The sequence below is a fragment of the Rattus norvegicus genome, chromosome 8, assembly GCF_036323735.1.
Source record: "Rattus norvegicus strain BN/NHsdMcwi chromosome 8, GRCr8, whole genome shotgun sequence".
In the NCBI taxonomy this organism is placed as follows: Eukaryota; Metazoa; Chordata; class Mammalia; order Rodentia; family Muridae; genus Rattus; species Rattus norvegicus.
The window spans coordinates 78,182,987-78,210,692 of record NC_086026.1 but is presented as its reverse complement, the minus strand read 5'-3'; the positions used below and the strand labels follow the sequence as shown (position 1 = coordinate 78,210,692).

The following is a 27,706-nucleotide window of genomic DNA, read 5'->3' as shown; positions in this document are numbered from 1 at the left end:
TTACCTAACATGTACAAGGTTCTGGGTTCGATCCTCAGGACTGCAAAGAAAACCAAACACCGATTTACAGCTAGTTAAGACATGACACACAAGACTTCATTTGTCACACTCTCCATGTCTGTGGCTTGTCACCAAGAGTTTCTTTCTTTCTTTTTTTCTTTCTTTCTTCCTTCCTTTCTTCCTTCCTTCCTTTCTTCCTTCCTTCCTTCCTTTCTTTTCTTTCTTTCTTTCTTTCTTTCTTTCTTTCTTTCTTTCTTTCTTTCTTTCTTTCTTTCCTTCTTTCCTTCTTCTTTTTCAGTGCCAGGATTGCTCCTGGCTTTCTGTAGACTAGCCAGGTCCTCTGCCACCAAACAGCACCCTCCACTCAAGTCCTCTGTCTTGGTGCAGACTGGTACCCATATCAGTCACTCATATGTGAAAGCACTGCCCCTTCAGTGTGTGTGTGTGTGTGTGTGTGTGTGTGTGTGTGTGTGTGTGTGTGTGTAAATGAAGAGGAGTTAGATAAGATTATTTACATGGCCAATTGGAGTTTCAGAAAAAGAGAAGGAGGCTCCATCTAAGAATGTTCCAGATTAAGAGGAGAGTGGGAGTTATCAGAGTGGATAAGCATATCAAATCCATTAATCCTGAATGGAGCACATCAACTCATCCTAAACATAAGATGGTGACCCTGCAGAACACCAGTGAAAAATGCAATCATAAAAGCAGGCAGGAAGACAAATTCCCCTAGAAGGATGGACAATGGAACTGACAGCAAACTTGTCACCACAACAGCGGGTGCCGCCTGCTGGGCAAGGGCCACTGCAAAGCTCTTCACAAAGGGGAGCAAATGTTGTTCAAGATGATTGCTTAAAGAAGACATTTTTTGGTCCATAGTGCCCTTTAGTGTTAAAAGTAGCCTTTATTCTTTTCTTCCACGGGTTTGTATTGAGCACCTACTGTGTGCCAGGTAGAAATTTCTCTGCTTCCAGTTTGACAGCCGATTCAGGCAAGTTACTGGTGAATTGAAGAACAAGGAGATTATATCTGACCCAGGTGGGAAGTGCCCTGAGAGAAGCAGGTTCCAGCTGAGGTCAACAGACAGAGGGTTACAAGCTACCTAGGAACACGAACCCTGGCATGCAAAGGCCTGGTTTTCACTGTGCTGTTGGCTCCTCAGTACTCAAAGTCCCTGGGACTCAGGGAGAAGAGCATAAATGCTTATTAAGATCGGGATGGCAAGAAGGTCTGGTAAGGCATGGGAGATGGGGAGGCATGGTGTGTGTGAGGTGCAGAATATAATGTGGCCAATGGGGAGAGCCGGTGAGACAGGCCGTGGTGAAGAGCCTGGATTAGATGGGATTACATATGTATGTGTGACTGTGTGACTGTGTGACTCTCTCTCTCTGTGTGTGTGTGTGTGTGTGTGAGAGAGAGAGAGAGAGAGAGAGAAAGAAAGACAGACAGACAGAGACAGAGAAACAGACACATACGTGCATACACACAGAGAGCGATAGAGACAGAGACAGAGAGACAGAGGCAGAGAAAGATAGACAGAGAGACAGAAAGACAGAGAGATACAGAGATACAGAGAGACAGATACACATACGCACATACACACACACAGAGGGGGAGGGAGGGAGGGAGGGAGGGAGGGAGGGAGGGAGGGAGAGAGAGAGAGAGAGAGAGAGAGAGAGAGAGAGAGAGAGAGGAAAGGGAGAGGATCTTGCATATTCCAGGATAGCCTCAAACTTACTATGTAGCTGAAGATGGCTGGTTTTGAATTTCTGATCCTCCTGCCTCCACTCTCAGAGTACTGGGACTACAGGCTTATGTCACCAGTCTTGGTTTATGTTGTACTGTCACTCAAACCCAAGGACTCCTCCTGTACACTAGCCAAGTGCTCTACCAGTTCAGCCCCAGCCCTAGCCCCGGCCCCAGCCCCAACCCCAGTGCTTTAAGCAAAGAGGTGATCCACAAGATCTGCTTTTGTTTTGCCAAGAGCACTTTGGCAAGGGCATCCACATCAGTATGTCAGTGAGGAGGGCAGTGTTCTCTGAGATACCACAGAGTTCCTCAGTGAGGAAAGATGAACAGCCTGCAGCCCTTCACACACTGAGAGGGACAGCAAGAGTGACTGACTACGCCTGAGTAAATCTAAGAAAAATACCCATAAAATCCTGGCTAGCCAAATCCCGCAGTGAGCATTTTTCCAATCAGTCCCAAGGCTTAGCAGCAGAGCTGAAGTAGGAATAGAAAAGTCCCCCGGCTCCAGCTGAACATTCTGTCCCGGCTTTTCAATCTAAAAGCTTTAGTGTGCCAGTCAGCACTGTTACTGCTCTGGTGGTGTTCAGCCTCCACTGAGCCAAATCCTGTCCCCAGAATACCACTGTGCCTCACCAGGGATGGGTGTTTGCTAGTCATCCTGCCCTTCCAGAAAGGGGCAGCAAGCTCAGAGAGTCTGGCTGAATAAAGCCAGGCCTCCGCCAAGGCCAAGTTCAGCAACTTCTCTGTTAACAGCTCCTGGTGGGGCTGCCTGGCACTGGGCTAGCTGCTGGGGCAGTTCTGGAGATGCAGCCCCTGTGTTCATAGTTTTAATATTCAGAGCCCACCATGCAGGCGTCCGCAAAGCCACAATCACAGGTTGTTCTCAACGTTCTACTCAAGTGACTTGTTAGAAGGTATCCAAGGATCTCTGCTTCAAGGCCAGAGTCATGCTTTATCTAGGTGGCCGGAAGTCTGCCAAGGCAACGAGGAAGAGAGTTAAGTCTCAAGCAGCCCTCTGGCACGAGGCTTCTCAGGCCAGGGAAGGACAACAGGAGAGCTAGGAAATGAAGGGGAAGTCAGCCTCTAGAAAGATGGAGAAGCTGCCACAGGAACAGCCTGGGGAAAGAGAAAGTAGTGAGACAATCTTCAGGTGACTCCGCTGCACACCACAGCTCCAGGGAGCGGCTCCCTCAGCCGGCTGCCTTCTGCCTCTAAAAGTGAAGAAAGAAATAAACAGAGGCGCCAAGGAACCTGGGAGGCTGGAGCTATGGTGTAGAAACATTTGGGACTCCCGACAGAAGTAGATGGTACAGTAAGAACCCTGTCCCATGCCTGGGAGCAATGGTCTCAATTCAGACTAAGCAGCTCACCAGGTCCCCCTCAGTCTTACCCGCAATAGAGAGGTTGCAGCTCTGCTTCCTAGGAACACAGATAGAGCTGGAAGGGCTGCACTGAGAGTTCCAAGTTCCCGCAATAAAGTCAAGGAGGAGTAAGTGGGCCATCATAAGGACGGGACCCTATCAGATCTCAGGTCACACACTCAAGTAAAGAATAATTGCTTTTCTAAACACACACAGGACATGAACAGCATGTTAGTTCATCTGTGGGACCTTAGCTCCTTTTTCAGTGCCCACAGGGCATAGGAGTGAAGACATGGGATTATAAACATGTGCTAAACAGAATAAAGGTCTTGTGTGTGTGTGTGTGTGTGTGTGTGTGTGTGTGTAGGACCTCCAGCAACAGTGTCAAGAGGGGCTGTGGATGCTACCACAGTCACTAATATTATAAAGCAGAAGCCGTGCAAGCAAGCCTGGAAAACACGGTATCAATTCAAGGTAGCCATCCTCGGTTCTCCCCACTCAGACACAGGCTCCTACACACCCTCTTCCTCCTCCTCCTCCTCCTCCTCTTTCTCTTCCTCCTCTCACTGCTGTGCTGTGATGATATGCTCACAACTGAGAGAGAGGACACCAAGCTTCTCCCTCCTCCTCTCACAGCAAACAGTGCTCCCCCCGCCCCCAGCACATCTCATTTTCTAATAAGTTCCTTCCTGACAGAGAGAAGAAAAAGTTCCCTCTTTCAAACTTTGGGAGAGGAAAACCAGGTGCAATCACAGCTGGTCCTCCGGGCAGTCTGGCAGCACGCGGGCACCTCTGTCCAGTGTCCCAGTGCCTCAGTAGAGTCACGGGGAAGTATTCATGCTTACTTGTCGAATGTCTGGGTTTGGCCATCTCTCGTCAATACCCCCACATGGATGAAGTTGAGAATCAGCTTTCCCAGGAGACAGAACAAGGTGTACTAACAGTCAAACTTCTAAATCCCAAGGATAGTACTGATATCGTCTACAATTACCATGCTCAATAAGACTGTAGCTGGTGCCTGCTTTCCATGGGGTAGATCCTCTTATACGGCTGAGAAGTGTGTGAGTGTGTGTGTGAGTGTGTGTGCGTGTGTGTGTGTGTTGTACAAATAGTACTTATGTATTGTACATACATGCATAATGTATGTATACAGTATATACCACCAGAGCCAGAGATGTAGCACAGTTTGTACACTGCTTGTCTAGCATGAACAGAAGCACATAAATGGGCACAGCAGTGCACATCTGTAATCCCAGCACCCAGGAGTTAGAGCTAGGGAAATCAGAAGTTTCGGGACTTCATCAGCTCTACAGTGAGTTGAAGACCAGCCTGGGCTACATGAAATCTTACTCAAACAAACAAATAAATACACATATGCACCCATATTCATATGTGTGCACATCCATGGTACCTATTAGGTTCAACCTTCCTGAACTTTACAGAGGAACCTGATTGCAAACACACCAACACGAGCATAGCTGCCTAGCCACACTCCAGCCTATGCCCTTGAAAGGTCTTAAATAGTTAAAAACGCAAATTTCTAGTCCTTCCTGAAAGAGCAGGCCATAGAGTAAAGACCTTGGCACTATCTAGAAGACATCTTATGAGTTCTTTGTGGATGTGTACAAGGCTATCATGAGAATGGGTGAACCTCAGAATAGAACACATAGAAAAAGGAGCCCGCCAGTTATGGAGGGATCAGAAAATCATTGGCCACTCACTAAAAGAGGAAAGTCAACATCTCCAACGTGAAAATCTGAAACTTGTGGATGAGGAATGCAAAGCCAGTAAAGTCTACATGAATATTTAAAATTTTGAAAAACCTAGATTTGGGACTTTTTTAAAAACATACGTTATTCAACCTATACTGATACAGCCTATGTCACATAAGAGTCCTAAAAGTACCATGCCAGTGAAATCAGCCAGATCCAAAGACTACAATTTACATAATTCAATTTCACTGAAATGTCTAGAAACAGTGACGATTTAACAGCTGTCACAGGCCAGGGCGGGGTGTGGGGAGGTAATAAGAGACATAACAAGGTACCATCTCGGCATGATATGAACATCCAAGTACACTGAGGTAGAAGTGAAATCCTGCAAATTTACTAAAACATTATGGCTCCACTCTTTTTTTTTTTTTTGCTTTATATTTTGATTTACTGACACTTAAGTATTGATGCTAGTCAAGAACAAATATACACACTTAAAACATCTTTTGAAATTAAAAGCATAATGACAAAGACTAATAAGCAAAAGACAGAAGACATTACTTTTGATCTCTGGGCTAACATTCTTTTTTTTTTGTTTCTTTTTTTTTTTGTTTCAAATTTTTTTTTTATTAACTTGAGTATTTCTTATATACATTTCAAGTGTTATTCCCTTTCCCGGTATCCGGGCAAACATCCCCCTCCCCTCCTCCCCTTCCTTATGGGTGTTCCCCTCCCAACCCTCCCCCCATTGCCGCCCTCCCCCCACCAGTCTAGTTCACTGGGGGTTCAGTCTTAGCAGGACCCAGGGCTTCCCCTTCCACTGGTGCTCTTACTAGGATATGCATTGCTACCTATGAGGTCAGAGTCCAGGGTCAGTCCACTCTTAAGAGGGAGCAATTTCAAATTGTGTCTCAACGATTATCAAAAGGAAGTGTCGATGTTTTATGGTTCTGTAAGTAAGTGGGATCTTGGTCATGGGGCCTCAGAACATCAGAGCTCTCAGGAAGTCACACCTCTGCACATCTCCTTACTGTGGAAGAGGTAGGGCCTCTTAGGGAAAAGACACTGACTGGGGCCACTTACAACGAAGAGCTAAGCTGTGATGGGAATCCAGGTGTCCCCAGGGCTTGTCCTGGGCAAGCTTAACCTTTATTATTTTGCATTACATCAACACCATAGGCACTGGTGACACACAAGCAGATGTGCCTGAATCAAAGGTATAAGTTTGTGGAATAGACCTTATTCTCAATATCCCATGGTTTGGCTATTCACAGCTTATCTTGGTGCTTCGAGATTTTAATCTATTATCCTCGCAGAGTCTTCCATTGATATGTCTCCTACCTGACCCTAAAAGATGGATGGGTCAGGACTTTAAGAAGCATAGACAACTCTAAGAGGCTCACAGCTTCAGTCGGTCCCTACTGCAAACTCCCTATTTCAGACCCAGCCTCGGGCTTGTCAGTCTACCAGAAGAAATGTAAAATAGATTCTCCATTTGCCACAAAATTAAAATGCAGCCCAATTAGGCAGAATATAAAGGAACCCGTCACCACATTACCAGAAAAGAAATCAAAAATAAATCACTAACTCTAATTTAAAACAAATGATAATATAACTTCGACTGCCTTGGAATTCACTAACAGATATCAAATGATACAGGATCATAATGCAAAATACTCTGCTTTTTGAACAAACAAACAAGAAAGAGCCAACACTTTGGAAATTATGTGTGTGCACTTCGAAAATGGTCAAGATATGCCCTAAAGGTCTAGACCCCCACAAACATCTATGTTGTAGCTGTAGGCAGTACTGAATGGAGTACCTGAGACTTAAATAGAACTAGATAAAGCCATGTCTTTGAGCCCATCAGAATAGGATACTACCCTTAGAAGTGGGAGGGAGGGCTAGGGGTGGCAATGGCCCAGTTAGTAAAGTGATTGCCACACAAGCATGAAGTTTGAGTCCTAGAAACCCCCTATAAGCCCACTGAAAAAACAGGTTTTGTGTGTAACGCGTGCCATCCCTGGGCTGGGGAGGCAGAGACATGTGGATCCCTGGGGCTTGCTGAGCATCCAGCCTGGATTACTCAAGAGCTTGAGAGAGAGAGAGACCCTGTCTCAAAAATCAAGGTGGATGGCTGATAAGGAATGACACCCGAGGAGGACTTCTGGTCTGTGCACATGTGTACATGTATCTGCACACATATGAACAGACAAAGAACAAAAATAAAAATAGTAAGAGGTACAGTGGCTCCACCCCCATCTCCACCACGTGACAGCTGAAAGAAGATGTGGCCACCTCCAAGCCAGGAAGCGTAAAATCTGAACAGTTGGAAAACAGATGTTGCTTCAACTACCAGCCTGAGGCATTTTGTTATAGCAGCTGTACTGACACAGTAAACCACAGACCTCCTTTGTGGTCTGCAGCTCTCCTATAATCTACTAGTTAACCAGGTTAAGTGGTTGCGCGAGGATCCTTCCTTAGGAAGGCAATTGGGCACATTAGCCTGGAATAGGGGTAGAACTACCCAGAATTCCTCGTTCTGCTTCTTGCAAGGGGCCGCTTGCGCACTGACGTTTTTATGCACATACGGTCTATCTCCTGACACTTTCGCCTCAGCACCGAGCAAAAATGAAAATAGAACTGCATATTTAGCTCGACTTCCCTGTTGTAGAACCAGGCCCTAACTTCTGAAAATGTACCTCAGCCTCTAAACAATGTCTCTCCTCAAACTGCCCCTCTCCTGGGGATTTGAATGTTCAAGAGGACTGGCAGATGATTGATCCCATGATCTTGGAGCAAATATTGCCTCAAAGAAGCAAATATTGCTTTCTCTGGAAATTTGGGAAGACCACAGGACTAACAAAGGATGGGGGGCTTCAGTGACCCACACATGAAGAAGCTCAGATATTAAATATATCAGCAGTCTCGTGCTAGAGAGGCTCAATGGGTGGAGGGATTAGATGGTTTCTGGCCAGTTTCTCTTTCTCTGGCAAAGCCCAGCTTCTTTCTGCCTTTCACCTCAGTCACCCCAAAGGACCCATTAGTCCATATCTGGTGTGGGGAGAAAATTTGGAACAGAAAGGAGCGAGATTTAATCTCCACACTAAATCAGACCATTTGGGGGTGGGAAAAGATTCTGCTTCAAATCACAGAGTTTAACCCCATGCCCATTATTACAGAATAAAGTAGCATAACCTTCAAACTGCACGACCTCTAAGTTATCAAATCCCAATTTCTTCAACTAACCCAGCTTACCTAGGTGTTGGCAGAAAACAGACAGGTACAGCTATGCTGGAAGTGAAGCTGTGTAGCCTAAAACTACAGACAGTTTCATCTTAAAGAAAGCCGGAAGGGGAAGAAAGGAAAAGAGGAAGAGGAGGAAGAGGAGGAGAGGTAGCAGAGAGTGGTGATTCACACCTGTAATCAACACTGGAAAGCTGAGGCAGGGGGACTGCCACAAAGTTGAGGTCAGCCTGGGCTAGCCTAAGCTAGAATGAGGCCCTGCTAGTATCAATAAATAAGTAGTAAGTAAACCATTTTCTGAAAGGACAAATAAACATTTGAACTTAATTAAAAGTTTAAACAACAAATAAGAGGTCTCTTTTACACTGCACTGTGATAAGGCAACTCGTCTTCCAGTGCTGAGAGACTCTCCCAAACAGAAATCCTCAGAGCTCCTCAGGCTGACAGACACAGCCCAGCCTACCCTCCCTCACCAAGAGCCACGATTCTCTTCTAGCCTCTCAGCACCCTGAGGCCTGGCCCTCAGCCTTCAGTAACTTGTGGGATGGTGGCCAGGGAGAAAAGTCACACTGAGAGCTCCCCAAGGTGCTTCTCCGGTCACCAGCTGGTGAGATTTCATCCTGCGTGGGGTTAGCTTTGTCTAAGTAGGCGAAGGAAGCACTTGGCTTGGGTTGAGACTGAATTCTGTTTAGGTTTCCTCAGGGCTCAATTATAAACAGCCCAAAGAAAGGCTCTGCTGTCCTGAAGGGCACCTTTCAAGAGGGGGAAAAAAAATAGACCGTTGGCCTAACAAAAGGGGACTGTTTGGTCAGTGATGTCCTGAGCAGGGTCTAGTGTATGACCTGGAGGCTTTCTGCAAAGTTAAAAAGGCAGAGGAGAAAACAGCAACAGGAAGGAAGGACACCCGCATCACCCATGGCAGACCCTCTCCCCACAGTGCCAACAGATAAAATATAAACCCCTTTGAAGAAAACTCCAGCCAGAGCTCAGCTTTCAGATATAAGAAGACACCGGCTTCCCGAGGCCTCCCCACTGTCAGATCAAACACCCGAGTGCTATTTCCCTGGTATCTGCCTGGTTTTCCCCTACACCATACAAAACAGGCTTTCCTTTAATCTACTTAGCACACTGTGGGCAAAGGCCTCTAATTTCATAGCGCAGAGATAACACAAGTAACTCCTGTGACACAGGAGTGGACGTGGATGGGAGGACATTCTCTCAGAGCTCATTGAAAACAATAGTGTGTCCCAGAAGGCTATGGCTCTTCACAAGGCTAACCCCTCCTGGCAGTAACTAGAGTTAAGGCGAGGTCAGCCAATGAGTCTCTGGCCGGTTTGAACTCCACAGGTCCCCCTGATAATTACGTAACACTTTCTTAGACCCTCCTGGGACTGGGACGAGGACCATCTTTCTGCCAAGACTTCCAAAGGCTGTTGCCCATCTAAAAGACCCTGGAAAACAGAGGCAGGGATGGTGGTTCAGTTAGTAAAATGCTTGTTATGTATGCACGAGCCATGCATCACAGCATGGGAAGTGAGGACAGGTGAAACCCTGGATCTCACTGAGGCGAGCCTAGCCCAGAGTGATAGCAATATTTAAAGGAGCTAGGACCAACAACTGGGTTTTCATTTGGACACACACACACACACACACACACACACACACACACACACACACAGAGTCAGAGACAGACAGACCCGAAAAAACAGTAGGTGTCCAAACCACACAACAATGGAGCCCTCAGTAAAATTACACCCAATATTGTCTCCCTGACCAACACACTCTTCTGTGTTTCCCTTTCTTTTTTTGGATTAACCATAAAGGAAAATTTTCCATTGAGTGTGTCCCCTGGCTAGCTGCATCCTTTGAAGGTCTCACACCCTTTCTCGGGCTCCCCCTTTCAACTTTCTCTCCCACACAGCCATTCTCCCCAGGCAGCGCAGAGACCTCTGCAAAGCTGCTATTCATCCAACTTCTCCAGCCTTGAGGCTCTGCCAAGTGCAAGGCAGATTCCCTTTAGAGACAGGATAAATCAATGCCGGGCTGTGTAGAAAGTCGGAGGCAGTGTCGGGGGGAGGCAGCAATTCTTCACTCATCAATTAGGAATCAGGAAGGGATCACCATCGAAGCAGAAGAGACTCAAAGGCAACTTGACCCTGACTCTGGCATTACAGACATTCCTGCTGTTTCCAAGTGCATGGAGGAACTCCAGTTTTGGTTGTGTGTGTGGAGGCTATGCATGTGCATGTGGGCATGGAGGCCAGGGGCTGAAGTCACAAGTCCTCCTCAATCCATCTCTCTCACTGAACCTAGAGTTCAGAGATTCATTTAAGCTGGCTGGCCAGAGAATTGGGGGATTATGGACAGCTGCTCCGTCATGTGCATTTTGTGGCTGCTGGGATTAGGACTCAGTTCCCCATGCTTGTGCAGTGAGCCTCTTATATGCTGAGCCCTCTCTCCAGCTGCCGTGTCTCCAGTATGTTAGAGATACCTTTGATGTCCTCTGGTAACCACATACAACCTTCGACTTCCCAGCCAGCCACATGCATTTGGTCCCTGGACCGCTTAGTCATAAAGATTTAGTCTTCCATGGCTGTTTGGCAGTCCTGCCCAGAGTTATGCTTTCTGTCTACAACCTGGCTTACCTAGGTTCTAGGCCCTTCCTGAGGTCTTTCTCTCGTGTTCCCTAAGCTCATATGTAACATACCATTTTATGTTCTCTGTTAACCATTCTTCCAGCTGCCCATCAAGCTGTTTCTCTGGCACCTCCAACCTATCCCACTCCAAATTGAACACATCATCCTCCATATGCATCCTCAACCCACGAAACTGTCCCAGCCTATAACTCTGCCCCGAAAGCCCCTCCTTCCAGAATCCACTTGCTCCCCTCACCCTACCCCCATCCTGTACTTGGGAAACTGACCTTAGATTCCACCCTCCTGCATCCTGCCTCCTGCCTCCTGCCTCCTTTAAGTCCTGGCCCTGCAGAATTGCCTCAGTGGGTATCTGATAAGGCTGGGGCCTGCACTGTCAACTTTCCACCTCCACAGACTTATGCCTCAGGAATTTACCAGAAAGAAATCAAACACATTCCATCTACTCAGTGTTTTATGATAGAGGAAAGAGTCCAGCAGGCCTCAGTCAGCCCCAGCCCACTTTCTCCGCCCCTACTTCCTGCTGCTCACCAACATCCTCCTCCTGAAGTCTAACCAATACCTCATCCACATGACATGAATGAACCATCAGCACTGTGACCCCCTCAGCCTGCCATACTTTTCCACGTTACCTAGAAAAATCTCCCCATTTCCCCTCAAACCCAGGTACATCACCCACATCAGCAAACCCTTCCTGGTCTGTCTCTCTCTCTCTCTCTCTCCTCTCCACACTGTTACATTTTTGTTAATGGGTTCCTTGACCTCTCTGTGCACTTTTTAAAAAACGAGTTAATGTGTCTTTCCCTCCCATTGCTTCCCCCAGTGTTCACCTTCGTTCCTTCATTAACCAACTTGGGACTTGGCACCGAGTCAGGGATCAATAAACACTTGATGAATCAAAAGGACAACCCGTGACGCCACTTTGAAATAGCTGGTTTCCAGGATGGCGATGTTGCTCAATTGGTACAAGGTCTGTCTGTGACACAGGAAGTCCTGGGTTCAATGCCCAGCACTGCATAAACTGGGTGTGGCTTGTGATCCCAACACTGAGAGGTAGTAGCAAGAGGACCGGAAGTTCTAAGTCATGCTCAGCTAAGTAGCAAAACTGAGGCCAGCCTGGACTACACTATATCCTGGTCTAAAAACAAAAGCCAAATCTTTCCAAGAATATTGTCTTTTGCTTGATCCCAGGTTTATGTCAGCTGACCTTCTCACAGTGAGCTGCAGTCCTGTCTTTGGCACCCCGAGGGTGTTCCATGGGTGCAGGAGTAAATGGTACAGAGCTGTGAGGCCACACACCGTAGAAAATCTACAACCCTGCTCTAGAGGGACTGAGCCCAAGGGAAGACAATCATAGCGGAGCAACAAACTGTGAATTCGCCGTGGATTATGACTAATGAGCCAGGAAAGCAGAGTGCATTCGCTACTAAGAAAATAATCATGGAAAAGGCCAATTAATAAAGAGATGTTGTCAAGCTCCGTGGTAATTTTCATTATAACATTTTATTAGGCACAAGATGATATTGATATTTTCTCATGGAGGATTGCAATAAATTTCTCCACTAACTATATTCTTAATCCAGATGCCAGGCATCGATGTTGCCTTCCTTCTGATTTACATCCTCCAGGAGTTTAAAAATCAACATTCTCGATTTCAGATACAGGTACCGTGCAGTTGTTTATAAAGCAGATTTTCTTCAAATAATTTGGTCATGAGAGCAGGCGTTCTATCTATGAAAGTTAAGTGTGTTCTAAACTGCATAAAAATCTCAGTTCTCCGGATAAGGTCTTTCTGGGGTGCCAGATTAGCAGGGGGCAGAGTTGACAGTGCTGTCAAAGAAACCCCAAGAGTGAAGGGCAGGTAAGAGACTTCTCGGTGCCCCTTGCTGTAGTGTCCCAGAACTTCTGGGTTCCTAAGAACTTAGAGATGGAAGCCCTGGAGACAGCAACCCAGAGGAAACCAGTCAGGAAAGGGTTTAAGACCTCCCTAGAGATACCAGCCTAGGTATTGGAACCAGGTTCATTCCAATACACAGACCCCACACAGCAAAGTCAGGGGCTGGGACACAGTCACAGGAACCTACTCACTTAGGCTCTTAATTGACATGTCCCAATGGGGAAATCACATTGAATTCTGCCTCCCTGGATCCTATTTCCGCCCTCAGGGATTAGCTATGACTTAATGCACGAAAATATGCTTCTATCTTTGTGCCACACAAATTGTGGCACTTTCCTTGGGGGTGGGGCAGATGGCAAGGGGAAAATGACCAACCTTCCTGAGAATCTCGGGATCGAAGTCCTCAGGTTGTGACAGTAAGAACGAAAGCTGGTGCCATCACTAGCTTAACCAAGCTGCAGCCTGCCGGCTAGGGCTTGGGTTCATTAAAGGCAGCACAGCCAAGTCTTTCATGCCAGTACAATCTACTGTATTCTCCATCTGCTTGACACGCATGTATGTGTGCATGTGCCTATATGTATCTGCATATAAACATGTGTACAGGTACTTGACACATACATTTGTGTACATCTACCTGAATGTATATGTATGTAAATATGTAAATATACATATATGTGTGTATATATATGTATGTGTATGTATGTATATATACATACATATATATATATATATATATATATATATATATATATTAACCATTCTTTTCCTGACTAGTTTAGGAATAGAAGTTCTCTTTGCTAGTTTAGTTTATTTCTTAAATACCAGCTATTCTCTCTCTCTCTCTCTCTCTCTCTCTCTCTCTCTCTCTCTCTCTCTCTCTGTGTGTGTGTGTGTGTGTGTGTGGTCCCATACTATCACCAACACAAATTAGACAAAAGAGATGTTAATGGTGTAATTTGCTTTACAATGGAACAGTTATTACAGCATTACTCTATTTCCATTACCACTGAATATTAGGATCAGCTTCCAATGTGTTTGAATGAAGAAATAAAGCCACCTAATCACGGTGCCAATTAAAAGTCTGTAAAAGCCAAGCAGTGTATCAAACACAAAGCATCCTGGAGAAAGATGGGGTTCTGCTCACCCCTCACTTCCTCGAGCATGCCATGTCTCTTCCGCTTGTGACTTTGACCTATCCTGGTCCAAGTACAAGCAAAATCAATAAAGACCCTTGGCAAGTGGAATTGATTCTCTAAGAAAAGATGCTATAATCCAGAGGCATGCCCTCTGCTCCTGCTAATGTTACTTTCCTGGGTTTCCCCGGGACCACTGTGGTACCCATCACTACTTCTCATGCTGCCTGCTTATCAGTTGTGCTACTGTAACAGGAATGCAGACAGGTTGGGAGTCTCTGAGAGTATTGCTTGCAAAGAGCACGTAAATTATGATATTACAATTTAAAGACTCTGCAGTCAGTCACCAGAGTGGAATATTACAGAAAAACAAGTTGAATGGAACCGCTGCAGACAGGGAGGAGTCCATGAGTAAAAGGGAAGGGAGGGTGAGGAACCGTGAGAAATGAAGCAAGAGAAAGCATCAGTTTGGCCAGTAGGAAAAATGGAGCTATCCCAGCCTGCATGCCTGAAGCAGAGCAAAGGCCAGTGGGGACTATGGGAAGACTGGTGCTACAGGGAGGAAACAAGTAGGCATGGACTTGCTTAAGGTCCCCCAGAAGGTCTGAGAGGTAACATGAGGGAACCTAACATTAGCTGAAGGGACTCAACTCCAGTCACATGCCCTTTTTGCAGATCCAGCCCATGGTGGCCCAGCTGAATGATAGGGAGTACATCCAGTCCCAGGAAGAGAACTGGCCACGAGGAGATGTCAGGACCTTCACTGAAGCCCCTAGGAGTCATGCTCACTTCACAGAACCAAGCAGGAAATGTTCAAGACCTGAGTGGGAGAAGGAGACAGATGCAAGGGAACCTACAGCACTGTGTCAGCCATGGTCACTACCACCATCAGAGCCACACACACTGTTTCCAAGGTCTGCTGAGAGGCACTTGGCAAGCAGCACCAGGAGTGGTCATTGCAGCAAGGGGAGAAACATCACCCTCGGCAGTTTTCAGCATAATGAACTCACTTAGGACACACAGTTAGCACAGCACAGACCTCACTCTGTCACTCACTTCTGGCAGACACACAACAAACCAGGTATGTGTACTCAGTCTCTAAACGTGAGCAATTTGCTCTGAAGTGATTGGGTCTGGATTAACCCTGAGGATGGGATGGAGGGAAACAATGGATCCAATAGAGACAGACATGGAGCAAATTAATACAACTGGCTCCAAACTTTACTGAAGCCCAAGAACACTGAAGATGGACAGGCCATTGAGAAGCACTAAGCTGGGGGAACTTTGTGGAGTGACATGGGAATGAATATCTGCCCAACAGGGATCTACTTTACCTAAGACATTGTGTAAAGGTAAGAATATAGACTGTGTTCCTGGTCATGTGGAGAATAGGCTCACAAAAAAGGAAATGACGCGAGAAGATGACGAGAGTCTTTAAGGAACTAGGAGAAGTGGTCACACAATGGTTGAAGGAGTCCTTGGTCCATGCAACCAGTATCTGAAAAACAGGGCTATTGGGAACTGTGGGGCTAAGAGGGTGGATGTTATCTGGATCTACAGAAGGTCTGAGAAGAAGAGAGGAGACAGGACAGGGGAAAGGGTGGGAGGAGGGAAGAGAGAAAGACATACAAGCCATAGAAGTCAAGCAGGCAAAACACACCAGGAGGAACAATCCTCTGAGGTGTCCAGTGTCAGGTGAGAGTGAGGGACATTCCCACCAGAACGGAAAGTTCAGCAAGGCAGGAATCCAGCTTCCTTGCTGGCTGCCTAGATCACAGTGACTGGCCCAGAGAAAGGCCCTAGGAGATATCTGTTGAGTTAAAGAAATGCTACACCAGAGGGTGGGGAAATGAAACAGTAGTCAAGAGCACTGACCACTTTTTGTAGAGGTCCAGGGGTCAATTCCCTGCACCTATGTGGTAGATCCCAGCTGTCCGTAACTTCAGTTCCACTGGATTTGATTTGTTATTCTGGATTCCGGGTATACATGTGGCGTACAGACACACATGCAAACAGAACATTCATACACATAAAAGGAACGCAACCATGTGCTCTCACATGTCTGCTCTACGCCACACAGAAGAGGGAATCCCAGAATTTGTATTCTCAGCCAGTCTAAGGCAGATGCACTCATACATGTAATAGGTTAATAACAAGTGTATGCTAAAAATGGCATCAAGATATGGTGTGACTATAATAATGAGTATTTATATTATTTGTCCTCCTCCAGATCATAATGAGCAGCTCCTGGAGCTCCACTTGAGTTGCTGTGAAGACCTTCCCCCTCCCATCCCATGCCAAGGCCCCACAATGTCTCTACTTACCCCCCACCCAGGACAGGCCTCTTGATATTTATAAGAAACATCTCCTCAATAATGTAATGAAGCTAATTCTCAGGGCCATGATGTGTATTTTAAGAAAACAAAAATAACAGTGAAGCTCAGATGAGTGCAAATACTTTATGTGAAAAGCTTTTGTGTGAGTATGTGTGCACCTGTACATATGTGCTTGTGTATGCATACCCGGTGTACATGTGTATTCATGCATACCTGGTGTACATGTGTATTCATGCATACCTGGTGTACATGTGTATTCATGCGCACGTGTGTGTGTGTGTGTGTGTGTGTGTGTGTGTGCAGTGCAAACACACTCTCGAAGTGGTTTAGAATTTGCATAGTTCGTTGGGCATTGAGCCACAAGAATTTCAAAGGCTAAGGAATTCCCAAACCTGAACCCTCTTAAGATCAAGCTGGATGCCCCTTTTCTAGAAAATGACCTTCAACTTGTCTTGTTCCATAGAGGAATTAACCCAAATGATTCTGAAACAGCATGGAATGCTATGTAAGACTCTTGAGTTCAGAACTAGAGTCTTCAATGCACCCCCAGTTTCACAACACACCATCTTTTTAGAAGGAAAAAAAACTATTATTTTCCACTACAAAAATTATACAATTATGTTTGGGATATAAATTAATTAATTTTTTTAAAATGTACATTCCTAATTCAGGAACCTCAGTAAAGAAAAAAGAAAAGCAGATAATGCCAACACCTACACCTGAGCACTTTATTATTTCATTTAATGTGGGTCCAAGTTCCTTTATTGATATAACTGTATTTAATATATACATATACACATTCATGTATACACTGTAACTTCTTTTTTACAAAAACAAAAAAGATACAATTCTCTGTAGGCTGCAGTGAATGGTGTTACTTTTCATTTGGAATAAACCATAGACTTTCTTCCATGTTAAGAACACCCCACAGCCCCCCTCCCACCCCCTACCCCTGACTTTCACTCCCCCATCCCCCAAGGCTCAGGAACATGGGGCAGGAAGAACGGGCTGGAGAATGAGTAGATGCTGTGAATGCTCTCTTCTGGATATGACACGTCTAACGCACTCAAGAACTCCCAACAGCTGTGGTTACCTGCACAACACCAAGGCAAGATCGAGCCAGTTAAAAATTCCAGCGCCAGATCGGGAGGGTCTGTGAAGGCCCCAACCCAAGCTGAGCGTCTGTTGGTAGCTAATGGCTGCCTGAGGATAAAGAGTCACTCTCTAAAAAGTTTTAAAGGTTTTTCTTTGAGATTATAATATCCTTCCTCTCTTCCCTTTCTTCCCTTCAACCCTTCCCATATACTATACTCCACTCTCACTCTCTTTCAAATGACGGTCACCTGTCTTTAGGTAAATGGCCACTGAAAGGCTGCCCATGGGCCAGTGGGCCTGTGTGTATGAGCAGTACTAATAAGCACATAGATAATTTTCAAGCAAAAAGAGTTTTCTACTGTGATGAGGTTTTTGGGTTTTGGGTGTTTGTTTGATTTGGGGGTTGTTTTTGTTTTTGTTTTTGCTTTTGTTTTGTTTATGTGGCCTTGCAGCATTCTATTCACAGAACTGGTCTTGGAAATACCTCTGTCAAGAGCCCAGCCTGAACCTCAGCCTTGAGGAAGGACCTCCTTGGGAAGAATCATTGCTCCAGCAGGTTCCCAACGGCGGGTGCTTGACTTTCTACGGAATCAGGACATGAGACTCAATGTCTACTTTAATTGTATTAAGTACATTTTATTATAAATAAAAACATAATGTAGTAAACAATAAATATGTACTTTAATTCCTAACTGAATCACGCTGGGCTAGATGACCTTGTGTATGCATTGAAATATCCTCAGGATAACTTTCCTGGAGGGTAGGGACTTGGTGTTCTTTTCCCAGGGACTTCTGAGGACCTGCATATGAGTAGAAAGGGGTACCAGAGGAGAGAGCAGAAGATCGGGCTCTGGTCACACCCTCACTGCTGCCTGGGGATGTCATGTCAGACGTATTACAGGTTTGTAAGAGCCTCCAATTCACTGGAGTGGGGTGGAGCTGGGCCAGAGAGGTCTCAGGACACCTTCTCAACCTCCCATTTTGCCCAACAAAAGGGGTAGTGGCAACATGAGTGTGTACCCACGCCTCATGTACAGCCCCACACTCACTCAGGTCCAAAGGCAAAGTTCAGAATGTTCCAGAAGTTCTTTTAGCATAGCTTCCATTTTCCAAGTAACTCTGGGGGTCCTGGGGAATCTCAGTGAACGGCACCAATCCCTGGCTGTCATCTCTGACTGTGAAATGTTATACTCTCTGGGTTAGGCATTTGGGTTCTGCACACAGCCCTCAGGTTCCCACATTCTGTCCATGTGTGCTTACCCCAAGTGGGAGAGAGAAACCGGAGTGAGGTCACAAAACTTAGCAGTTCCACACTTGTCACGCCAGCCAGCCCACACCAAGTGCCATCACAAGAGTCAAATTATTTCATCTAGCTTAGCTTTCTCCATACTTCATTTTCCTGGGCAACTGAGAGTTATGGGCAGTCTAGCCTCTCAGCTGCCCTGCACTGCACTTTTAGGGAGAACACCATTGCATGCCAGTGCCCCTGTGGAGCAGAGACTACATCACGGCCTTTTCATCATCCACTGGTTTCCCAACTGAAAACTGAAAAGAGACGCGGTTTATTTAAGAGGTCTCAGGCCTGACCAGCTTATGTGGTTCAAGATCCACTCTTTTCCACCCGTTTGCTCACTCCTGTCCGTGAACTGCCATGGTTCCTACGGGAGGAGAGAGGCTCTCTGCTTCTGTTATTTCAGGATCACATCTGGCTGCCTTTCCTCTCTGTCTTTGTCCAGTTCTTCAGAAACTAATTGGAAGCGTCAATAAGTCCACCCACCGATTCCCTCAACGCCCCAGAAAGTTGATCTCTGTGCCCTTCAGAGCAGCGCTAGTCGTCTGTTTTTCTAAATATCCCCATACCTGCCTTTGTCGATTGGCAATCTCAACAAGTTCGTCATAACGTCTCAAAGTGTCACCGTGCCTTGTTTTCAGTGTCCTTGATAAAGGTAATTTAAAATGTCAGAGTCCTTGCTGACACCTCTTTGACACACAGAGTCTCCAGCCCCACCTTCACCCACAGCCCATAATTCCCAGCCCCAAATGGCATCTTGTCCTCTTTGTTCATGAGCCCCTTGCCCCAGTTCACCATTCTTTTCCCACCCACCCCCAATACCTCACCCAGGGAAACACACTTTAGCTCGTGGGTTCTCCTTCCTTGACTTCAGCAAGACATGTCGGTGCCTAGAGATGATAAAGTCACCTTTAGGAAAGAAGCATATAGCATAGGCTGTCAATTAATCAGAACAAGGCAGGGAAATGACATCCTATGCAGCTGAGTCCTGGTATATAGATTTGCGTGCTTGGGGGAGATCAAGGTGATTTCTTTTGCACAATTGAAAGTTCATAGTCACGTCTTTCATTTGACTATAAGCCCAACACCTAATACTGCGAGAGCTGATAGCCTGGAGCTCTGAACACTGAGTTGGAATACCTCATTCTGAATTCAAACATTGGCCTCTAGGTTTTTTTTGGTGTGGTTTCCCCAAACCCCCTTTTCTGGAAATTTCATGTCTATTCTTTTCATGCTCCCTGTTTATCCTTGGTGATGTTCTCTGCCTATAAAGACAAGTCAACTGGTTTTTCCATTCTATAATTTTTAGTCCCACATCAAGTTTGATAGGTGGATTTTGCAGCCTGCTTGCCTGTCCCCTTGTGAGGCACGGACTCCCACACCACCATTCCTGTCACGCTACAATCCCATCAAGTTTTGGAGTGTCATTTATACACAATTTTATTTCTTCTTCTTTCTCACACGCCTACCACTTACGTACGGCGACTCGCTGTATTCATATTTCATAAACTCCATCAGTATTCAGTCGAATCCTCCCCCAAAGTAAGCTAGGTATTTTTAACCTCTTTCACCGACTTGAGGATTTTACGCTAAGTGGTACCCTTCCCCTGTGTCTCAGAGGACTTTATCTACTGTGACCGTTGCTGGCTGCATGTAGAACCTTTTTTTCTTACTTCAGAACAGTTTGAGACAATTTGTATCCCAAGCGCCAACACCCTATCACACAGCTACGATGGCTCCACCTGAGAGGTAATGTAGTCTGTGCACCATCGTGCTTCTGTCTCACTCCAGCCGGAGTCATCCCAGGTCCTCCTCCACCTGTGCGGGTGTGGAAAACCTGTCCTGTCAGCATTTGTGAGAATGAGTACAGGGCCCTGCAGCCAACCATCCGGACCCATGTTTTGTAGATAAACCCATCGTTATCATTAATGCCCCATCCCATGTAACATGGTGACACAATTTATAATGGCATCACGTCATGAAAGCCATTATCATGAAAGGAGGGTAATCATTTGCCCCTCAACAGGGCATTGTTCCCTGTAATTCCTTTCAGCATAAGCATAGAAGACCTGGGACTGAAAACCCCAGTCTTCTGACCCAGTGAACGTGATACCTTCATTTTTATCATACCCTCTTCCTCTCTTATAAAGATGTTTTTAAAAACTGTTCTCTTGATGCCTTTGCCAAAAACAGTCAGTAAACTAGTAATGATAAAAAATAAATAATAATTGGCTATCAGAACACCAAGAACCCAAACGCACGGACATCAGAGGCTGCAGAAGCTAATCAATGACTCACATTAAGTCAAGTGTTAGCCTGGGTGATGATGTTGCTGGGGGAGCCAGCTCTGAGGTCCAGAGATGCTTCCCAAAGGCCACAGCTTGGAAAGGACTTCCTCTGGGGGCCTCTAAATATTCTTTACTACATGCTTGAATCCTGGAGCTTCCTAACCTTCCAGGTACATGCATTTCCTACTACAGAGATGCTTCCAATGTCCCCAAGGGAATGGTCAAGTTAGTGGTGGTTTCCACCCCTTACAGGAGACGAAGCCACATTACAGGACTTGTGAACAGAATTGCCTCCCTGAATACTTAAAGAGGATTTAGCATCTTCTATAATTCTAGGGCAGCAGTTTTCAACCTATGGGTCGTGACCCATTTGGGGATGGCATATCAGATATTCACATTCATAGTCACATTCACATTCATAACAGCAGCAAAATTATAGTTATAGAGTAGCAACAAAATAACGTTATGGTTGGGAGTCACCACAACATGAGGAAATGTGTGAAAGGGTCACAGCATTAGGAAGTTAAGAACCAGTACTCTAGAGAAAGAAGTAAGAAGAATCTAGCAGACAACTGTAATCTCAGCACTTCTGAGGCTAAGGAAGGAGGATCACTCTGAGACCTAGGCTACACAGTGAGACCCTGCCTCAAATAAACAGACAAGTAAGTAGATAAACAAACGAAAGCCTTTTAGAATCTGGTCGACAATGTTTTTATTAATAAAACCTCCAGTAACCCAGAACAACTAATTGAATTTCCGACTTGCTTCTTGCAACATAGAAAACAAGGAAGCAAATCGTTCTGCTAAAGATTTCACAGAAAGAAAAAAAGAATGAAAGAAACCATTTCCAGGTGGGATCAGGACAGACCTCCGCTGGTCTGCAACGCCAGCTCCATTCTCAGTTCTGTAATGTACAATCAGAATTCATGCTTAGAACCGTGACCCCACAGCACTGTGAGACATTGAAACTCCAAGGAAAGATTCAATTACCTTTCCGGCTTGCGCGCTCTCTCTCTCTCTCTCTGAGTCTCTAGGCTAAGGAAGGAAACCACATAGCAACAAAAGAAAAAATTACTCAAAAAGGAAAGACATAATAATAATAATAATAATAATAATAATAATAATAATGGTGTTAATCTAATGTCAGACAGAAAAACAATCAATTCATTGGCAGTGCCTTGGTACCCTCAGAGTAAAATGTGAAACTGTGGTTTATTATATAGCAGCCAAGACGAACACCAATCATCTGGGTTATTTTTAAAGCATCAACCTAAAAATCACTCAATTCTATTAATATACAGCCTAAAACATGGTTGAAAAGTTTTAACAGCTTTGTTCTAAACAACATTTCCCATGAAGAATTAGGCACAAAAATAAATATAGGAAAGAGAAGGGGAAGGGATGAGAAGGAAAGCGGGACCACTAGTCTAAACCCAGAGCAAGGGAGCTCTTTGGACTTGGAAACATTGCCTATGTTCTAGATTAGTGCATGCTCTGGTAGCTGAAGTCCTTCCAAGTTCAAAGTCTCCTTACTCTAAGAAGAGAATTGATAACTCATCTGGATGGGTGCGTCACGGATCTCTCTCTCTCCGTAAGAGTGGAAGACAGTGGCTTTAGAAGTCCCTGTATCATCTCATAGAAGATAGAGAGTGAGGGGCAGAGGAGCAGATGATGTCATATTAGGGCATAAACACACGCACACACATAGAGCACACACGAGCACACATGCACATGCCTGTACCCATCTCTAAAATGCGCCTTTGCATTTTGCCTCCTGAGACTCAGAAGTTCTCACAGAAGCTAAGAAGACACACAGAGGCCTGAGCGGGGTGGTGCACAGGAGGAAAGAGGAGAACTTTTTGAAAAAGTAACACGTGCTGTAATACTTCACAGGACACGAGGACTGAGAGCTGACTCGGCTGGTGAAGTGCCCAGAACCCATATTCAAAAGTCAGGTGTGGGAGCACACACTTACAATCCCAACACTGGGGAGGTTGAGACAGGAGGATCCCTGGAGCTCAATGGTCAACCAGCCTAGCAGAATCACTGACCTCTAAGACCAGTGAAAGACTTTGTCTCAAAAAGTAAAGTGGAGAGCAATCGAGGAAGACACCCGACACTGACCTCTGGTCCCACATGCTCACACATTCATGTACACAAATGCCCACACACAACAATGTGTATACACAATAGCATTTCAAAACATGGAGTTCGTGTTCTGTGAATCTAATTGTCACTAACGTCCAACTCCGAGAGCATTCCCAAAGTCACACAAGTTCCCAAATGCAAAATGAGGACTTTAGAGGGAATAATGTGTGGCTTTATCTGACATGGACCAGAGGATGGACTTTTCTTACTTCCAAATCAAGGGTTAACTTCAGACGGAGATAACTTTCTGGTTTTTTCCCCAAAGTGATTAAGCTGTCTCCACAAGTCCTCGGAACATTGTCATCCTTAGGGGAGATTCTGACCATTAATATCCTTGTGCCTGTCCATTCCACTTCAGGAGTCTGTCTTGCTTCACAGGGGTGTGCTGCCCCACTCCCAGCGCACACATCTATGTGTCCTGAACAGCCAAGTGGAGACGTGCTGTCAGAACCCAGCTTCTATACGGGCATCAGCCATGCTTCAGTGTCACAGACAGACATGTTCTAAAGACCAGGGCTCCTCAGAATGCCAGTGTGATTTAGAAAAGAGAGAATGGGTGTGCTGTAAGTATTTTATCCACTCAGGACTCAAATTCTAGATTAATAATTCAACTCTTTACAAGAAATTAGGATGAGGCAACAGAAAGGTTATCCTAACTATCATGAAATGCATTTTCTAAAATTATTCCTTTGCATTTAAAAGGGTATAATTATAAATGGCTTTATGAGCAATTTACCAGAAAATTAAAGTCTTTTATTTAAAAAAAAAAATCATCCTATTCCTCTGGCAAAGGATTTTTCTCCCAGCCAGAGAAACTATCATTCATTCCCTAAAGAAGGTAATCTGAAAATTCATCTGTAGAAAAGTTGCCATACCGCTAAATAAGAGAACCTTCCAGAACATGGCTCAGCAGGGACTGGAGAGAGGAAGGGAGGGGGAAGCATTTCCAAAGTGTGGCAGTTCTGGCACCCCCTCCCCATTCTCCTCAGTTTGCAGAGCCATGCAGGCCCTGTTAATTGATTTTTTAAGTCACTCTCAGCTGAGCTTCCAGGGGCTATCCCTCAATCTTACCCAGCTTCTCAGTGCTAATCCCATCCTATGGTTTCGATTTTTTTCTCTTAGGTTGGCCTGCCCTAAAAGCCTTGCACACCGCACTGGGAACCCAGTACATGGTGCATGTCCTGTGATGGTAACTTTGGTGACGTAAAATATGTGAGCTTCTGGTGCTCATGTAATATGGAGATTCTGGATAAGGGTTCCTAACAACACTTATTCACAATGCTCACAGCTCCCTATAGCCCCTGAAAGCCATGTTAAATTAAAGATTCACGGTGTTTTTTTTTTATTTCCATTTCATTTTTACTCGCCATGTTGGTTCTTGTCTGTCTTTTATTTTCGTGCGCCTCTTTCATGCGCTGTAAAGACAGGGGGGGGGGACGGGGGGGGGGAGACTGAATGACCCCAGCCATCATTAATACTTTCTAGAAAATTGAAGGGTTTCATTAAGACTGCCACCATTCCCTTGGAGTTGTAAGAGTGCAGGGAGATCAACTTCCAGATTATAAAACCACACATCTGATTTTGAAAGCCCAGGCACTGAAGGCCTCTAATCCGTTTCATACTTAGATTCTTAGGACGTAGGAATGTAGCAATAGCCTCAAATCCACCCCGGTAAGATCTCATGAGGTCACATCAATGTCACGAGACTATACCCTCAATCCCTATAGACTCCAAGCATCTGCTGGCTGCAAACAAGCCCTCAAAGCCCCTAGGAAAACACCTCCTAAGTCAGGAAGCTTCCCATTCATCCAGGACCTCCACTCACCTTCCAGGAGGTGGAGCAGGCTAATTGTGAGGTGGTGATGTTTGTTTTGTGCTTTGAGCCTGTGTTTTTATGTTTTAAGTATTTAAGAGGCATAATCACCTAGTGTGTAGGTTAATTTCTTTCTGATATTGTAATTTATGCAACATTAATATGGGATGCCAGCTCCAATTTTCTTATGCTTACACTCCAGGAGCCGAGTTGCATATTCTGCCAACTCCATTACATCATCTAAAAACCCAAACATTTCCCATTTGCACAGCACTCTCAACTACCCAGCATACTCACACAGTCTCTCTTTCTCCCAGATGCGCGCTCGCGCTCTCTCTCTCTCTCTCTCTCTCTCTCTCTCTCTCTCTCTCTCTCTCTCTCTCTCTCTCTGCCTCCCTCCCTCTCTCCCTCTCTCTCTCTCTCTCTCTCTCTCTCTCTCTCTCTCTCTCTCTCTCTCTCTCTCTCTCACCAAGATTGGCAACCCTGAGAAGTAGATACTACATCTGAGGTCAAGGTCTGAAACTGCAAGTAATTCCTGGAAGATATTACTACTGCTGTGTTGGCTAAAGGATGCCTCCATGTCTGACCTTCCTTTTTTTCCACTCAGACTGTTATGTAACCCAGTGCCTGCGTGCAGGATGGAGGTGGAGTGTCTGGGCCTTACTTCCCCCCTTCCCCTTAAATCTCGTTGGAGAAACAGCCAGGGTTTCTTCAAGGAATGCGAGTGGGGGCTCTAGGGGGTAGAGGGATATGGGTCAGCGGGCCATCCTGGAAGATGCACATTGCTTCTATTTTGGCTCCTTGGAGCTTTGAGGAGGCGGGGAGGGGGGAGGGGCACCAAATTCCCTGGCTTTATATAATTTGCAAGTTACGGATTTGTAGTTGGTTCTGCAGCCTGCACACCGCCCCCCCTCCCCATCTAATGCAAGAACACACCTGGCAGAAATGACACCTGAAGATGTTAATAAAGCAGGGGAGGTGAGGGACTAGAGAAAGAAAAAAGGCACAAACTAGAACTGAGAGCCGCTACTAGACACCGTGCACCCCTTCTTTAAAAAAAAAAAAAGCCTCCAAACACATGAAGGGGATTTTCTCCAGCATTTCTGATTAACCCTGTTACATAACCCGCTCGCATTCCAAATCTCGGGCTCTAAATAGACTCTTTGCAGCCAAAAGCTGTGCACAAAGTCGCAGAACTGGTGGTCCGTTGCGGCCGCCCCCCACCCCAAGTCTTCACCCCCCCTTTCCTTTCGTCCCGGTCCTTGTCGCCCCCATTTCTCTGGTTCAAACAGAACCTCAACGCAGTCACTCTTCGGAAATCGCCTTTAATTAAATGGTACCCCCCCACCCCCAGCATATGTCATCCTGATGGCTTTTACTGTACTTGAATTCCGTGAATGGGAAAGCTCTCGGACAGGGGGTGTGGCTAAGGTGGGGCGGGAGGGGAGATACTGTAAAACAGCCAGCACATGATCAGCCATGTTCCTACCTCCAACTAGCACATCCAAGAGGAAGGGAGGGGCTTTCGGTCCCCCTTTCGCCTTCCCCCAGGTCCCCTAGCCGCCGAACCTGCCCGGAGAGATCTACTCTGTCCCAAGTCCCCGGGTGGCTCGCAGGAGCCCGCTTCCTTCGGAGTGACAGGCGTGATTTATACATTATTTACAACAGTAATTAAAGCTGCAGCTTCCTCCTGCTCTGTGCAAACTCCAGGAGCATTCAAATAAATAATCCCCCACCCCCCGAAGGAGGGGGTGGGGATCCCACAGCAGCTTCTGACACCTTTAAGAAAGGAGTCAGTCCCCCACCCCCCACCCCGCCTCCCCGGGTCAGGCCACTTTAGGAAAACGCCCGGAGGGGAGCAAGCACCCTTGTCTCCCCAGGCCCCCTCTTTTATACACTCCAGACACCAACACGAAATGAACCAAAGGCCCAAGAAGGGCTGCCTCCTTAGCCCTAGCCAACCAGCACTCAACTCTGATCAACCCCAGGTTCCCGCAGAAACGCTGGGCATCGCGGCGAGCGGAGGATTCCCAGCACAGAAATAAGTTTGGGTGCTTTTCTCGGCTTTCTCTCTCGGCTTGTTTGCCTCGCAGCCGCTCCCTCCGATCGCGCGTGGAGTGCCCCACTCCACCTCGCCCTCCCTCCGCGCGCCGCACACGCCCCCTGCCAGCCTCCTCTAGGGCTGCGGGCTCCGAACCCGCAGCAGGTTACAAAGTTGCGCTTCTCCCTTTTGCCCGGCCCCCCAAGGCAACTCCACAACATCCCGCGCGCTGGGACCCGGATCCCTCTGCCTTGTCCTCCAAACCGACCCGGAGAGCTGCAGTAGAAAAGCTGCCCGCTTCGCCCCTATTAGCCCCAGGAGCGCCCCCTTTCCTCCCCGAGACTTCTAGGTCTCCCGCTCCTCCCGAACCCTCAAGCTTTTCCGGGAGAGGGAGGATTCGAACACACGCCTCGATTCCTACGGCGGGGTGGTGGGGGTGGGTATGAGAGAAACTGTCAAAAGCAGAAAAGGTAACTGAGGAAGCGAGTAGCCACAAACAGACCCCCTCCCCCTTCTTAAAAGGACACTACCGCTTTAAAAGTTTCTTTCCCCCCACTCCCCCATCTCGGTTTCTTTTTGGTGGGGGAAATCGTATTTAATTTGGATAGCTGGTCTTTGCAGAAAATAAAACATGCAATCAAGGGGGAGGTGGGGTTGGAGTCGCCTAGCTGTCAACGCTCGGGTCCGTCCCCCATCGCCCTCTCCCGCAAGCCCAGCACTGGCTTTCAAAAGTTTGCAACATTTGTGGGGGGCCGCGGGGGGAGGGGCGGGGGTGCCGTTCGCTCAGGGCACCACCACAGGCTCGCGCGCGCGTGCACCGGTCCCGGGGACCCCGCGTCTCGCCCTCTCCCCGAGCGCGCGCTCCCCCGGGGTGCCAGGTCCCCTCCGGGCTCGGCGCACCGCTCCCGCCGCCCCCCTGCCCGGAGCCTGGTCGCTGCGTCTCCT

At 46.5% G+C, this 27,706-nt stretch overlaps 1 protein-coding gene and 1 long non-coding RNA gene across 3 annotated transcripts in view; both read right to left on the bottom strand.

The window, feature by feature from the left end:
- Rora (RAR-related orphan receptor A) overlaps positions 1 to 27,706 on the bottom strand; it is a 733,021-nt gene that overhangs the window by 705,038 nt on the left and 277 nt on the right.
- LOC134480199 (uncharacterized) lies at positions 139 to 27,702 on the bottom strand. The gene is made up of 2 exons (XR_010054427.1): positions 21,750 to 27,702; positions 139 to 21,663 (listed from the first exon to the last, which is right to left on the bottom strand). It is a non-coding gene; the product is annotated as an uncharacterized LOC134480199 (long non-coding RNA).